The sequence below is a fragment of the Pteropus medius genome, unplaced genomic scaffold (assembly GCF_902729225.1).
Source record: "Pteropus medius unplaced genomic scaffold, Ma_sr-lr_union100, whole genome shotgun sequence".
Classification (NCBI taxonomy): domain Eukaryota; kingdom Metazoa; phylum Chordata; class Mammalia; order Chiroptera; family Pteropodidae; genus Pteropus; species Pteropus medius.
In genome coordinates this window covers 4,473,253-4,489,632 of record NW_024355205.1, presented here as the reverse complement: position 1 = coordinate 4,489,632, position 16,380 = coordinate 4,473,253, and the positions used below count along the sequence as shown (strand labels likewise).

Below are 16,380 nucleotides of genomic sequence, written 5' to 3'. Positions count from 1 at the left end.
AAATTTCTCACTTTATACTTTCTCACTGCCCTAGTTTCCTCATGTTATGAAATGAGAAAAGTCGGCCAGCAGGACAGACCATTCCTTGGCCTAAAGTGATGGTATAAAGTTTGTTGTTTGAAAGGGTATTAGTTAGAATTGCATTTAGCTACCTTTAACGGAAACCCAAATACAAGGTCTTAACCAAATGGTTTTTTTGTGTTCAGCTGAAGAAAATAGTTTTGAGGTGGGCACTCAAAGGCTGTTATTACAACTATTCAAGGCAGTTGTCAAGGACCCACACTGCTTTTAGCTACTTATTCCACCATTCTTCCTGTGAGGATTTTATCCTTATGGTTGTAAGGTTGCTGCTCTGCCTCCAGCCAATATATTCACATTCTAACCAAGAAGACAGAAAAAGGGGCGTGCAAAACTTACATATTATCTGAGCCCATTTTCATTAGAAGGCCCACGATATAGACTTTGCTTTCATGTCATTGGCCAGAGCTGGGTGGCATGGCTACGTCCATGTACAGAAGAGTCTGAGGCTGGGAGTATTTTCCTGTGAGCACATTGCCAGCCATTTCTTCTGAAAAGGAACAGACACTAGGGGAAGCAACCAGCAACATCTTCTGTAGGGTGATTATATGAGAAAGGTTAGGCCTGAACATAACAGCTTGCAGCCTTCTTAGATTTATTACTTTTCTTTGCGAGAGGCAAAAATATTAAAGCAATCCATTTGATTCTAATTCTAACAGGAAGTAAAGAATAAATCACAGTCCTGGGCTCATTTTCCTCATAAAGTGAAGCATTTAGAAGGATTGGTGTCAGCTAAACCTCTGTGTTCCAGCTCTTTTGGTTTTACTGACAGGGCCTTCATACTTTTCTAAAATTAAATTCTACCTTGCAAAAATAGTTGGAAATATTCAAGCATAGCCGATTGCTAGGAGACCTGAGGGGCTTTATTAGGCGAGCTGTTTGGGGCCTGCATAACTGAATTTCTCTTTCCTGATGACAGATGTACCGGAAACCTGAATTTCTCTTTCCTGATGACAGATGTACCTTGGAAATCTCCAAGGTTGTGTGGAGGTGGGCAGAGTTTCACCTCTGAGCAGAGGGAGATAACCCCATCACCAGGCTACAGCAAGCCCTGCACGAAGAGCTGCTGCCAGTTCTCTGAGGTAAAAAGGGAAGCCAAACTGCTGTGGTAGAGAAAAGGTTTCATGACCTTTCTTCATTAAGCAGGAACCCTGGTAGAGCGGTTCCATTTTCTCCGAGCATCCTCTGCCCTCACCCTGTTCAGCCTTCCTCTCCAGGGTGCTGGTCTCAAAACGGGGTGCTGCTAGGAGAAAGGACCTGTGAAACGCGGCCTGCAATATCTGAGGCGATCTGTAAATGCCTGGATACATTCGCTTTTTCTCCAAGCCCTCACCATTTCTCTGCCCTATTTCCCTGCCCCCCACATTGCTAGAATAAAATCTTTGTTAGCTAAATTGAGCACATGCCAGATACAGCTCATCTAAGTGAGCAAGTGCTTTCTGAGACTAGGCCTGATGAAAGAAAAGCTAAGCAGAGCTGGGCGAGCGTGCCAAACCCCGGCTGCTAAAAGGAAAACCATATTATTTTAAGAGGACTGTGTGTGCCAGCCCGTGGTCAGACACCAGAAAGAGGCCGAGTCACTTAGCGGGATCTTCATTCCTGCTCAGCTCTCCCTGCCCAGCACCCTCCAGCTGAAGATGAGGGACATTCCACTCTGTAATTCATTTAAGCAGGGTAAACAGAGCTCCCACTCTGGAAGATTCGGCCCTGAGCAAAAGGCACTTGGAATCTACATGAGGGGCTCAGATATCCATGTGAAACCTGGAAGAAAAACCCGGAGTCAGGCGACGTGAGATGCAGCCAGTTCTGACACCGAAAAGCCACAGGACCTAAGTAAGTGACTTCACTCTCTCATCTTTGTCTCTCATCTGTAAAGTGACTGCTGTGCTTTGTAGAGCCCTGAGGGCTGCAAAAGTTTTGCGAGTTTCCACAGACATTTGATTTAAATTGCATTAAAAATATTTTTCCAACTCTATAAAAAAAGGACTATCAAATATTACACATGCCAAATTTTAACACATTGAAGACTGCCAGTGTGTTCATTATAAAGCCATATAAACATCTCCTTGTGAGTAAACCTTGGATAAAGCTGTCCTGCCATCTAATGAAAGAGTACCCCCAGCTTACGAGAAAAGTTAACTTTAAAAAAATACTAAAAACTTACTATTACCATGTGTAACTACTTATCTGAATGAAGATTTTTCTCTCCCTCAATATTGTGCAACCAACTATTTCAGAAATAAAATGGACGCGGAGGCAGGCATGACTGCTCTTATCTAACTTCAATTTGGGGAATCGAAATAGACTTACTATACCTACAATTTAACTTCATTTTAACTTCAAAATGCATTTTTCGTACTGGTAAAATATTGCTTAGTTTCATTGTCTGAGTAGGTATTCCAATATGGTTCTTTTACTACACAGTTTGAAAATCATTAGAGCAAAGACTGCTGAAGAGCATCAGCTATTGCTTCCTGAGTTTCGATGACTGAGTGCCCTGCTGTGGGTCAGGCAGTCACCAAGACGCGATTCCACAGGGAACGGGCAACAGTGAGCCGAGGAGGTTTTACGGAGAGGGGTCAGTTAATGAAACCTTGCAGCCATCGAGTGCTCAGTAAATATTTGTCCACTGGCAGAGCCAAGCCTTGGAAGGAGGTGTGAGTCAGTTCTAGATTGCTGAAGACTCAGAAACCCACAAAGGAACAAGGGCAAAGACTAGGATGTGGCATCTCCACATAGGGAGCACATCAGACTGGTTGCTGCAAAGTGGTTATGGGGCAGGGGGCCCAGTGAGAGAAAAGAACAGAAACTTTGAGACTTTCAAGAGAAATCTCCCAGCTGGTAAAGCTTGGTCCTTAATCCTTACTGATGATTTTAGAAAATGGTCTGTTTAGGACCACTGGCTGAGATAGATGCTGCCTGTTTGGCCAGGAGAGCCTTGTCACCTGCTGCCAAGGAGTTTGATTGCCTTCCTCTGGGAACTGGAAAGAGCACAGATAATCTCCGTCACTGCCCTTCATTCACAGCTGTCAGCTGAGACAGTGGTTCTCACACTGTGTAGGAATCACCTGGAGAGCTTATTAACACAGACTCCTGGCCCCACTCTCAGAGATCCTGATTCAGCAGGTTTAGCCTGAGAATTTTCATTTCTCACAAGCTCTCAAGTGAGACTAATGCTGCCAGTTCCCAAACAATACTGAGTAGCACTGACTTAAATATTGATGGGATATTTACTACATTCTCAGCACCATGCAGGGGGCTGCAGAAGTTAAGAGAAACTCTGATAGAATAAGGAGAACAGGATGCTTTCCTTTATGATCAGTGGGTGGTGGAGGCTAAAGAGAAACCTCCGATTAGGACCCTTATGATGGAGGCTGGAAATCCCAGGACACAGAGAAATTGGGCAGGTTCCGCCTCTGACCTATATTCCACACAATTATCCACCCTAGAGACAAAATGAGGATGAAAAGCAAGATGAGGTCAAGAGCAAGCCCTTGTGAAATGAGCATGAAAAATGAAGGAGAAACAAAAAGTACTCATAAAGCATTCCCAGCGTTGGGGCTAACAGGTCGTGATTATCTGAGCGGTACAATGAGGTACTTTCTTGAAAGTTCTCTTGGGTGGAAGAGTGTTCACGTGATGCCAAGAACAAATCTTAACCAACAGTTGCAGACAGAGCCAGAATAATTTGTCTCTTCACTGCCCAATTTCTCTTCATTTTCTTTACATTTCTTATTATTCCCACAGTGAATACCTTTCTTTGGCCAGAGATGCCATGATGTCCCCCCATCATTGGTTTAAAAACTTAATAGGATCTCATAAACAGCTGCTGTCCTTTGATATAAGGATTGAGGAAGAAAGGACCCAGGACTAACCTTTTGCCAACATGGCGGTAAGTGTATCTCTGTTATTTTCAAATTTGCTGTCAAAATGCTATACTAAAACTTTCGAAAGAGACAAACAGATGTCCTACAGTGTAGAGTGTTGTGTGTTGTGGCTTCAGCTGGGGAAATCATATGACTCACTTATATAAACTCATTAAAATATTTTCTTTCTTTCATAATGTATTCGTAAGCATTAATTAAAGCATCAAAGGTTATGTTTTTGGACCTATAAATATTCATAACCAGCCAAAGCAAAAGGAAAAACTATTGAGCCTTTGGAACTTTAAAAATGCATTTTCAAAATGACCATATTGGAATTGAACATTTTTCTGTAGCAAAGTTAGATTCCAAAAGGAAAACAAGAGCTAAGACATAAACCAAATTGCTTTAAAGAATTATCCTGTGGCAAGTTATTTATTTTACTTGGAAGAACCAACCTAGGATGAATTTGTGCTGAGTGATCCACATTTACATGTGGTGGAGATAGTCTTCAACTTAAAAAAATATATATTACAAAAGCTATTTTAAAGTCAATATTAAGAACTAAGAATATATTTTCTCCTAGAAAAAAAAAATTGTTATTCATCTCGAAAAGAGTGCCAGAATGGGTTCACACCAGGCTGCACAGCCCACGATTAAGTTGAATAGTGGGGCAAAGGGTGTTTGCCTGGGTGGTGAAGCCTGGATCTCATGAACAGGGACTATGGGGGAAGGGTAGCTAGACAGGAGGACACCCCTATCTCCCCTTTCCTGGCTGCTTGAGTGTTAGAAATGAGCTGTTTTATATTTTCAAATAAATTTTTTATTGAACATCCTATGTGCCAGACACCATGTTGGGCCAAGGGAAATAATGGACAAGACTGAAAGATCCCGGCCCTCAGGGAGTGAATATTTCAGTGGGAAGGATAGATGATTTAATAAAAGATTACAAGTGGGAGCTTCCAAAACCATAGGAGCACCTGACTCAGACTTGAAGTATCAAGAAAGACTTCCCAGAAGAAGTGACATCTAACCTGAGACCTAGAGGATGAATAACAGCCAGGTGAAGGCGTCAGAGGGTCAAGGAAAAGAGGTGCACTCTCCAAGCAGAGGAATCTTCAGGGACAAAGTTCCCAGGACAAGAGACATCAGGCTAGTGGGGAAGGGGAGAATGTGATGGGTTCCATTTTGGAAATGTTGATTAACGTGTCTGTGAGATGTAGGTTGTCCTATAAACGGTGGGATTGGGGCGTGTAGCTCAGGAGATGGTCTAGGCTGAGAGTACAGACATGGGAGTCATCAGCATGTGGATAGTGAGAGGGGACTGAGTTACCCATGGAGAGTAGGACCAAAGAAGCCAAAGAAAAAAGTCAAGGCAACAGAAAGAGGTCACCAGGGGCAAGGGCTTTGGGGAGGTCATATAAGTCAAGAACCGAAGTTTCCATTGCTTTCATCACAATATCACTGGTTATTTGGGCAAGAGCAGTTTCATAGTGGGGAGGTAAACAGAAGACAAAGGAAGGGTTGAGGGAGTGGAAGGTGAGAGCGAGAAAATCAAGGAGTACTGGCAACTCCTCCCAGAAGCAAAGCTGGACTGGGATGTGGGTTTAGGGAGAGTATTTTTTGTTTGTTTAAATGACAAAACAGATTAAAGGAGCCAGTGAGAGAGGCTGAAGATGCTGGAGACAAAGGGAAGGAGCTAAAGTGAGGTTACTGGGAAGGCAGAGATCCAGCAGGCAGAGGACTTAGCCCCAGGGGGAAAGACAGTGGAGGACAAACGCAGTGCCCAGTGCCAGAGGTTGGATTACTGGTGGAGCTGATGAAGTTGATGGAGGAAAGCAAAGTCGGAGGGTAGAGGGAGGATCAGAGGTTTGAGGTGGAGGCCCTAGAGTCAGAGTGCCCACCTGCTGCCTTAATCTTCAAGCCATGTCTTTACAACCCTGCCTGCCACTTAGCATCCTTTATAGATCATCAAAAGTCCCATTTCTCAAAAGTTCTATTTCTCAATCTAGCTAACAAGGTGTTAGAAGGGAAGCAATCTGATCAAATGGGTTTATGCTCAGGTCTGAAGGACTGATGGCTCATAACCTATTTGAGGCATTTACATTTCTATGGAAAGGATCCTGTTCACCTAAAATCTCTAATTCAAGTATTTTCAAGTAGAGAAACAAATAGAGTGAATAGCATTTACATTTCTATGGAAAGGATCTTGTTCACCTAAAATCTCTAATTCAAGTATTTTCAAGTAGAGAAACAAATAGAGTGAATAGCTTTAGGCAGTGGGCCAGCATAACTATCTGGGGTCTGCCTCTGAGGGTGTCTTTTATCCAGAAAGCAATCCAGAGGATAAATGCCAAGAAAATAGAAAGGTGTACAGAGGAGACATTGTGCAGCCAGGTTAATGTAGATAGAACCAGACGCTTGGAGCAAATTTCCGGGTGCTCTCCCATCTCTAGCTTCTCCAGGCACTGGAATGGCCCAGAATCTGGAGATCTTGGCTCTTGAAACAACCTATTCAGTTAAAGCTGACAGCTAAGGTGAGCCTGGCCTGCACACAGCACCCTAGTTTCCACTGTGTTAAGCTCACATTTTGTAGCACATAAGGTATAAACCAACTGTCATTGACAATTGGAATTGACTTTGCAGACAGTGTTCACTAATGGTAATGGTAATAATTTGCAATAGGTCAGCACTAAAAACATTTTGTCATCTGTTGCTGCAGCCTGGGGCAATGAAACTGTTAAAATACGTTTAGGCTGGAAAAATCTTTATACTTATCCATGAGCAGTACACGAAACGTACGGGAGCATTTGTGTATGCTCCCGCCCCTCTTGGCTGGGGTTATACTAGCACACATGGAAACTCCACCTTTAACAACCCTATCAGCTCACGTGCTCAGACTTGGAGTTAAAGATCATTGCATTTTGAATCAGAAACAATTTTTTTTATATATATTAATTTTTTATGTTAAAGAAAAACGTGCTCATCATTTGGAAAACGCAAAAAAAAGCCCAAAGAAAATGATAGTCACCTGTGATCTCCATTTCCAGGGATAAACACTGGAGTCTATTCTGATCCATTTTGTTTTAGTCTTTGACCTCTGTCTGTCTCTGACTCCCTCTCTCTACGTCTTCCCCTCACTAGGGATCATATCGCTATGTAATTGTGTATCCTGTCATTTTTCTCTTAACTAAATCAGGAAATGTCAAAGCCATACCAGAACATTTTTATTTCCACATTTTCTCCTTTATTTGTTTGTATCTTTCCCTCCTCTTTTGCCAATATTTCTTTATTTTGGAGTATTTCCATTTTTATCAAAGTTCAATTCAGGATGTAAAACAGTTCATGCTTTTTGAGTTTTATTTCCTCCCTACACTTGTTAAAATAGACCAGTAAAAAGAAAAGTTTTCCAGATTATGATAGATCCACCTCCAACTATATAACTGGTTCAATTTAGAGTCTTGGGATAACGATCTGCCACCACATGTGGGTTATAACTTGAGGTTTGCATAAAAATGTGTCTTGGATTAACTGACTATGCCACAGTGCTGGGTAGCTAGCTGGCTTGTTTCTAGGAAGTTAAATGCCTGCCTTTTGCTCGGCGCAGTTGGTAGAGCTTTCTGATGAAGGCAAAGGAAACAATGAGGTATGTGACTTCAGGTGTGGTCGCCTCTCCGTAGAGGTATGCTCTGTGTTCAGGAAGATTTTCTACAAGGGAGGCACACTGCCTTAGAAAGCAATTATCTTATTTAAGCCTACACTTGTCTGGGGAGCTGAGGTCAGCCACAAAGCCATTGGAAGAAAGGGAGCTGTCTGCCATAGAAAGCAGTTTCTTTAGAGGAGGGGTCAGTTCAAACAACTTTGCTTTTGAATTGAGTGACCTCCTGAGACCAGAGCCTGTAGATTAAACACAGAACAACCTCAGGACTTGGCTGCTCCTTCCTTTCAAATCACTCCCATTTCAAAACAAAAACAAAAACAAATACTTTAAATTTCACTTTCTAAAGCCAATGCCTGTCCCCCAAACTGTCACTACTTCTGCTTGGATTATTTTCATTTGGGTTGCGTTTTTCTGACCGAAGTCCAAGCCCTTGTCTTTGTGTATTTGTAAAGTGCCATGTCTACTTACTAGCCTTTAGAAATTACAGACAAAAACAGGAATGCAAAAGAAACTAGCAGCTAAAACCTTGCAGCTTTTCTGAACCAATGCCCTGCCTGAGAACCAGAATGGAATATTTTTATAAGGCAATATTGAAGCATTCTAATCCCAAGAAACTAAATTAAGTCTACATTAGCTGAATATAAAACAGTGCCCCGAGTTGGCACGGCGTCTGCCACTCACATGGCTTGTCGTGATGCCACGTTAATGAGCTGTTGCTTTGCGGTCAGTATAAAAGGGGGCAGATCCTTCTCAGTGGGCCTCATGACAATTTCATGACAACGATGCTTGAGTTTAGACTTCAAGCCGCCCTCTGTCCTTTTCTGTGCCAACTTCCTGGAGATCCAGAAGTTTCTTAGGCACGACGGTTTTTATCTTATGACACGTATCTGGCTGTGCTCAACTTGGAGAATTTAGGAGCCACAGGAAAGAAAGCCCATCACTGGAGAGACACAGAAATGTGAATCTTTGGATTCAGCTGAAAGGAGCTATGAGGCCAGGTCAGCACAAGTGGAAGCAAAATGGAGGCAAAATGGACAAAGCAGGAATTCTTTTGCTTTTCTTGCTTTCTCTTCGTCTTTTCTTTTTCCTTCCTTCCTTCCTTCTTCCTTCTTTCCTTATTTCCTCTCTCCCTCCCTTTTTCTCCCCTCTTTGTTGGAGTTGTGTATAAAAGATGAGGTCTACAAAAATCTTCCTTTCTCAGAAATTTATTTCCTAGTTTTATAGAAATGTGCATATCAGATGTTCTCTGTCAGTTAATAATATACTTGTAGACTCAAACATAAAGTGCTGTATAAAATTGGCCAATTACGTTGAAGTAGCATATCTGCCTTTATTGTATTTGTCATTAGCCTCAATAGAAGGGCTTTTAAAATTGACTTTTTAGAAAGCATTTGAATGCATTTTTTTGGTATTTTATGTGTTCAATAAAGTATTCAATTAGTAAAAAAAAAAAAATCTTTCCTCCTCCTCCTTTCCTTCTCTCTTTCCCTCTCTTCTTTTCTTCCTTTCAAATGAATTCTGTAGTAAATTGTCTCTTCCTCACTTTAACTATAGACATGACTTCAGAAAGACAGAAATAACTCAAAAATAACATTTGAGATCTTAATATCATCAACTCACTTGCTCAACCACATTTAAAAAGTAATTCATATAAAGTGTGGGTTGGACAACAGAATAGACCTTGAAAGAGTTGGTACCTAAATGTCTTCTCTTCTGGAACCCAGTGATGGCCTTGGAATCCATGGGAGAGCAGAGCAGCCTAACAAAACTCCTTTTAGCTGAACTGCACTAAGGTGAGCTGGCAGTTTATGTCACCAGGGTGCTAGACCAGGCCAGTTAAGGTGCAGTGAGGCCAGGAAACTTTTAGTTGGAAGCATGAATTTAATGACCCAGGCAGCAGCAAAGGTCATTGCAATGGAACTCACACCAAATCATGCCACATGGAAAACTGCTGTCTGTCTCTTTAAAGCAGCCTGGAAAATCATAGGCAGAGCCCAGTCAGAATATAAACTTTTAAATTTTATTTTTCATTTTAGGGATCAATAACTGAAATATTTAACAACATGTAAACCTCCAAAAATAAGTTTTGGAAATGCACAGTTAAGCTTTCATCACAGATTTTGTTCTAAGTGTACATTGTTGAGGAAAAGCAGTTAGAATACATGTTTTAGAACAATTGTGACTATTATAAGAGGATTTTTTACGAGAAATGTTGTTCAATGTAGTCTCATTTCTAAAAATAGACAAATAACAAATGATTCACAGATGTTGATTTATGAGAAAAATAGTGAACTATATAAACTGAAATGTATTTGAAGGGAGAGTAGAGGCCCTCACTAAAAAGCATTTCATAAAAAGTACCTCCTCCTCCCTGGCTTCCCAGGAAATTCCAAGTCCTGGCTTGGATCCACAGCACATAGGCTGCTGCATAACAGGACGGCAACGGATGGCCTAGGCGTCCGTGTACTGCTCTCTGACAGGAATGAGCCCAGGTAAGGGTGGATTCTCTGAGGTGCCAATTCTCAAGGGTCAGAATCACTCGGAAGGCTGGTTAAATGCAGATCCCCAGGCCCTGCCCCTAGAGACCTAGACTCATTATATCTAGAATGGAGCCCAGAAATTTGAGGATTTTGAAAAACATGTCTCTGAGGGATCCTATTGAAGTCATTTCTCCACTGTCAGAATCCTGCCCGCAGTTGCCAGTTGGGGTTGATCCGGTCCATCCAGTGGTTTTTATTAATACCTGAGGGAGCCTTTAATACCCACATTTTGATAAGCCACAAAAGAAATAATTAGAAATGACCAAGCCCACATATAGATTGCGATCATAAACTGTTTACTGTACAATTAACTTCAGCATAATTATATAGGTCAGACTGCCATTAATAGAGAATGTGGTTCTGGAAATATATCTAATCCCTGCTAAATTGTATTATCGTCAAAAGATTCACTGCACCTCCTGACTCAGCCCCACTCTAGCGGTTATCCCCGGGAGATTGAAATTCCTGCCCCATGGCAGGCGGGCTTGGCCATGTGACCTGTTTTGGCCAGTGAAATGTAGTCAGTCAGGAAGTGGTGGTGCCACCACCACCACCAAGATAGAGGGTTCTGCCCTCTCTGTTCCCTCTGTATGTGAGCAATGTGCAGAGTGGCACTGCTCCTTTAGTCTGGTCCCATGTGGGGAAGACAGGCGATAGAGCTGCAGCACAGACTGCAGCAGACAGGTTCCAGAAGTGAGAAATAATCCTTGGCTGCTGTATGTCCTTAGACGGCCAAGTTGCTTGACACTGCAGCAGAACTTAGCAAAAACAGCCACTAATATGGCTCCTCATTGCTATCGGTGAAATTCTAAGCCAGGCATGGCTAAGGGAAATGTCTTGATCCTAATTGTCTGGAATTTTCTTTTGTCATCTGAATTTTTTGTTTTCCACACCAATATGTGCTTCCTTTTAATGGTGTATTTAATAGTAACTGCCAAAAATTATGAGTTGTCTTGTAAGTGCTCAAAGTTCAGTTGAAATACCACGACTTCATCAACTGTATCTCTATAAATTAATTCTTAATTGCACAGAACTTAGAAAGTTCCCTCCACTTCTGATATACTTTGCAGAGAAGTTGGCCGCCAATTACTGATTAGCGGGTCCACAGTTTGTATGTATGGTATTGCAGCTTCTTGTCTAACTTCCTGCTGCAAATATGCTGTGCTGTGATCTTGGTGTCTCCATGGAGCTATGGCACCGAGAAATGATGTTTATTTGCTTCTACTTTGTGGTGAGAGAAAAAAAGTTTTCCACTTGAGACCATGCTTTTAGAGTGCCAATATGGGCTCTGTAATATTTCCTGTATAACATTATCAACTGTCTCTGTGGAAACTGGGATTTTATTATTTAACCATTTCATGCTCCCAACGATGTTAAACCAGCATCATGTCACTGGTCACTGCCAGAACATACCTCTGCGTTCAAACAGGTGAGAAAGGGGTGAGCTATGGCTAGCTCGCTGAGAATTTCCCAGAGGTCACAACCCATCTTAGCTTCAGGGCTGCTGGTAATGAGTGACCCACTTTTCTGTTAATTACACCTAGACTTTTGCCATGTCAGCTTCCAAGTTTTCTATATTGCATTGGGCTAACACCTTGGAACTAGCTGAAGCATAGATGAAGGAATTTATTCAAAGATAGTGGTTTGCAGCTTGGTCTTGAAAGGCCTGAGAGCAGGAACTAGACAATCAATGGGAGCTAGCCCAAGCTCTTGCACGTCAGATCTCTCTCCAAGTCTCCTTGGTCTCCACCATCCCCTGCTCTTCAGTCTCCATGATGAGGTGAGGCTGCCCACAGCTTCAGAGTACACAAGTTATAGTTCCAGCCTCAGGCACAGGAAGAATTCATTAGTTTGCATCCCAGGATCATCAATTCAACAAATATTTATTGAACACTTCCTATATTCCAGGCACTGTTGTGGGTGCTTGGGATACATGAGAGAATAAAAAAGATCCCTGTGGGGTGGGAGATGGGAGTCAGAATTATGTCCTATAAATATAGTTGCCAGGAGCCCAACCCTATAGATCTCATCAGGACCCTCGGTAAGAAGGGTCATTGTCAATGGGGAAGATACACCAGAAGGTGACACTCACAACGAAAAAATGCCAAATGGAAAAATTGTACCTTTTTAGTTCACCCACCTAGGCATGATCTCATACAGCATTTTTCATTCAATTTTCATCAGTGCATTACAAGCCTAATTTTTTCATTCCTCCTTAGTTCTCTTTACTCAGAGCCAGGTCGGTGACTCACGCTATTAACTTCATTTCACAGAAGAACAAAAACCAAACCAAACCAAACAAAAAGCAAACAACAAACTAACAATAATAACAACAACAGCAAAAACGAACAATAAAAGGAGGTAGATGAAGTCAGTGTTACTCGGGTACCATTCCTAAGAATTCTTTTGAAACTGATGATTCCCAAACTATGGTCAACTGACCATGAGAGTTCACTTCTGGATTGAATTAATAGTTTTCTCACAGCGTTTCTCAAAGCCGTCTTATCCAAAGCTACACTATTCTTGTCACACATTCTATTCCGCTCTGTTTGGGAAGAGAAGTTGAAATACACAATGTTGCTCAACTAAGTGCTTGGCTACCTTTCGAAACCTTTTGCTCCTTCCAGGCATGTAGTAGGGCCCCAGTCAGAGATTTATAAGGCTATGGTGTGAATGGCTATTTTGTAAGTGAAAATATGCATTTTATTTTGACCTTGATATAGTGAGAACAAGCTGACACAGAACCCGAATGAAGCTGCTCCAGCCCTGCTAGGGAGACGGAACAGCCAAGAGGCAACTAAAACCAGGAGTGATAACAGAAAGTAATTCTTTACTGGACTCTGCCACTGAAGTTGCTAAGAAAATCCTGGAGGCTCATTTCACTGGAACGTGCTGTGACTTCATCACATAAAAGGCTTTCCATTTAGGGGGGGCGGCGGGGGGACAGTTACAAGTGGTAAATGTTATTTCAATAGAGAAAGGATTGCTGGCCCTATGTTCCCATAAACAAACATTAACCCAGCAACGCCCAGAATGCATTTGAGCCTCAGAAGGTACTGCACAAAGCAGAAGATAAATGATTTCTAGGGAAGAGGGGAGAATTCAGGCAAAGAAGATGGCGAGAATTAACTAAGATTGTTTGAGGCGCTGCAAGTTATTTCTGGCTCGTGTTGTGAGACAGGGAGGGAGTGTGAGGAATGAGGCTGGCAGAGGTGCACAGTGTCGGTTTAAGAAACTTGACTTTATTCTATAGTTACGGGAGCCATTGGACGGCCTGATTTGGGTTTGGGCTGTTGCTGGAAGACTGTTTCTCCCCCACCTCTTGATCCCGTAAGTCAAATGTCTGGGGAATCATTTTATACTTTTCCTGTCCTGCACCCAGGTCATATCAATCCTACCTCCTAAGGAACTCCTGGATCTTGGCCCACGGCATCACTTCTGGCCCTGGTTCAGGCCCTCATCATCTCTCATTAGACCAAGGCCTCCTCTCATCACTAGTCTCCCTGACCGCCACTCTCTGCCCCCACTCTATCTTCCATGCTGCCACCAGAATCCTCTTCCTATAACTGATCTCATCTAATCTTATCACTCTCTTGCTTAGAATTGATTGATAGCTCTTCTTTACTTTCCAGAAAGAATCCAAAATTTCAGCATGGCCCACAATGCCTATCACTAGATCTCAGCGCTGGCTGCTCTCTGAGGCCTACCTCACACTAATCTCTTGTCCCTCCTACCACTTAGCCTGATCTCCAACCAACAGGATTACTTATTTCAAATGTACTAAATTCTTTTATGCTTCTGGGTGTCTCTGCCTTCTTCTCTCCCCCTTTCAAAACTTTTGTGAGGTGGCCATGAAATGCACCTCTCAGACCTCCCACTGCAGGATATGTAACTGACCGGGGCCCCAGTGGGTATGCTCTGAAATCCACTGCAGTGTGTGCACTACAGCCACGCTTCCCACAGGATGCTTGCAGCTACTGAAAGAGCCTGGTAGAAAATTAATGCAGGCCCTTTCTAGGAGACACAGAACTTTCTGACAGCCAACTTCGGCTTGAAGACTGTGATGGCCTTGCTGAACTTTCCTTAGACTGAACCCAGCCTGCCCTCCCGCTCTACTTTACCCCAGGTCAGACTTGTGCAGTGGTCTGATGGCTTCTCTCAGCCTCCTTCAGCTCCTTCCCCATCCCCATCCACAGACATTTTCTCTAATCAAGGTGTTTTGTTCCATCTTGGTGTCTGCTTCTCAGAGGATTCAGACTAGCATACCCAGCTTAAGTGTCCCAAAGCCTCATTTTTGAGGAAACTAGAGAAAGAAGAGCAATCTAAACCAAAAGAAATAAAAGTAATAATAAAAATTAGAGAAGATAGACATTAAATCTGAAACAGAAAAACATATAGAAAATTAACAAAACCAAAGACTGGTTCTTTGGAGGGGAAAATAATATAGCCAGCCTAGCCAAGAAAAAAAAGAGAGAAGACAAAAATTACTAATATTAAGAATAAAAGACTCATGATCACAGCTGATCCCATGAACATTTAAAGAATAACCAAGGAATAATACAAACAACTCCATGCCCACAAATTTAATGACTTAGATACAATGGACCAATTCCTTGAAAGGTACAAATTAAGAAAACTTACAGAAGGAGAAACAGGTAATCCAAGTAAGCTTGTATCTATTAAAGAAATTAAATAAATAATGAAGTTCCAAAAAAAGAAAGCATCAGGCTCGGATGTCTCACTGGTGAAGTCTACCAAACATTTAAGGAAGAAACGATACTGATTCTCCACAATCTCTTCCAGAAGATCAAAGCAGAGAGAATGCTTCCTAACTCGTTCTGAGGCCACCATTATCCATAATACCCAAACCAGACAAAGACATTACAGGAAAGGAAAACAACAGACTAATCTCTCTCAAGAACGTAGATGCGAAAAATCCTTAACAAAATATTAGCAAATCAAGTCCAACAATGTACAGAAAGAATTATATACCATGATAAAGTGGGAGTTATTCCAAATATGCAAGACTGATTCAACATTCAAAAATTAACGTAATTCATCACATCAACAAGCTAAAGAAAAAATATCACATGATCATGTGAATAGATACGGGAAAACATTTGACAAAATTCAACACCCATTAATAATAAATCTCTAAGCAAACTAGGAATAGAGGGAAATTTCATATACTTGATTTTTTAAAAAAGTATACAAAAAACCTACATCATACATAAAGGTAAGAAAGTTGAAGCTTTGCCACTATGATCAGGAACAAGGCAAGGATGTCCCCTCTTGCCACTCTTTTTCAACACCATGTTGGAAGTCCCAGCTAATGTGAAAAGACAAGAAAAAGAAATAAAAGGTATATAGATTGGGAAGGAAGAAATAAAACTTTGTTTTGAAGATGACATGATCATCTATAGACAAGCCCAAAGAATCTATAAATTTCCTGAAACTAATAAGTGAGTCTAGCAGTGTTGTAGGACACAAGGTTAATATATAAAAGCCTCGTCTTTGACTCTTCCTTGATCTCTCTTGGGTAGCATCAGTACCCTCCTAGGACCCTCCAGTGCACTTGTACAGACCTCTGTTCCAAGATTTTCCACTCCGAGGTCATGCCCTGCTGACTTAGCAGTCACCCTACTCACACACACTCACACTCACATCTGCCAGGCCTTTGAGTGCAGGAGCAAGAGTGGCTCAGACCTCTCTCTGTCCAGACACTCAGCACCTTCCCTGATGCATACAAACCCCAAATTGTTTGCTCAGTGTCGTGTGTTCATGAACAGAAAGAAAAGCCTCCTGGTGAAAATCTCATTTCCAACAAAACCTCTTTTGGCTAAAAGAAAGGAGAAATGCATGTGATAGTCTCACTTGGGTCACTTCCTTTTGAGAAACATTATTTTATGCCAATACTCAGAAATGTCCAAAATCTGTGCTAGGACCACCTGTGCTAGGACAATACTTTTCCATTTGATATGTCTGATTATCTTAGAGACAGCAGGCAAAACATAAGAATTCTGCCACCACATTTATATATGACAAATAGATGACAATATCACATCTGGATTCTAACATTATCTCAGTCCTTATGTCAACAAAATGATTTTTGACGTGATTTCATGCTGTGTGGTAAATCGTTGCCAAGCGCTATATCAGATGAACCATCAAATGGCCTGAAGAAGAGCACCATGCCATTGCAGATGACAGAAACAATGAGCATGTGATGACGTGGAAG

The 16,380-nt window shown here is 41.8% G+C and overlaps 1 long non-coding RNA gene across 3 annotated transcripts in view; it reads left to right on the top strand.

Annotated features, from left to right (window-relative positions):
* The first annotated feature begins 1,047 nt into the window (after positions 1-1,047).
* The window catches only part of LOC120598607 (uncharacterized), a 39,213-nt gene continuing 23,880 nt past the window's right edge, over positions 1,048-16,380 (top strand). For 2 of the 3 annotated variants that reach the window (XR_005651637.1, XR_005651639.1), the window contains exons 1-3: positions 1,048-1,160; positions 1,752-1,911; positions 3,826-3,970. This is a non-coding gene — a long non-coding RNA (uncharacterized LOC120598607). Of the gene's footprint in view, positions 1,161-1,751; positions 1,912-3,825; positions 3,971-12,865; positions 13,009-16,380 lie in introns of those variants that run through there. The other variant, XR_005651638.1, reaches the window with a different exon arrangement.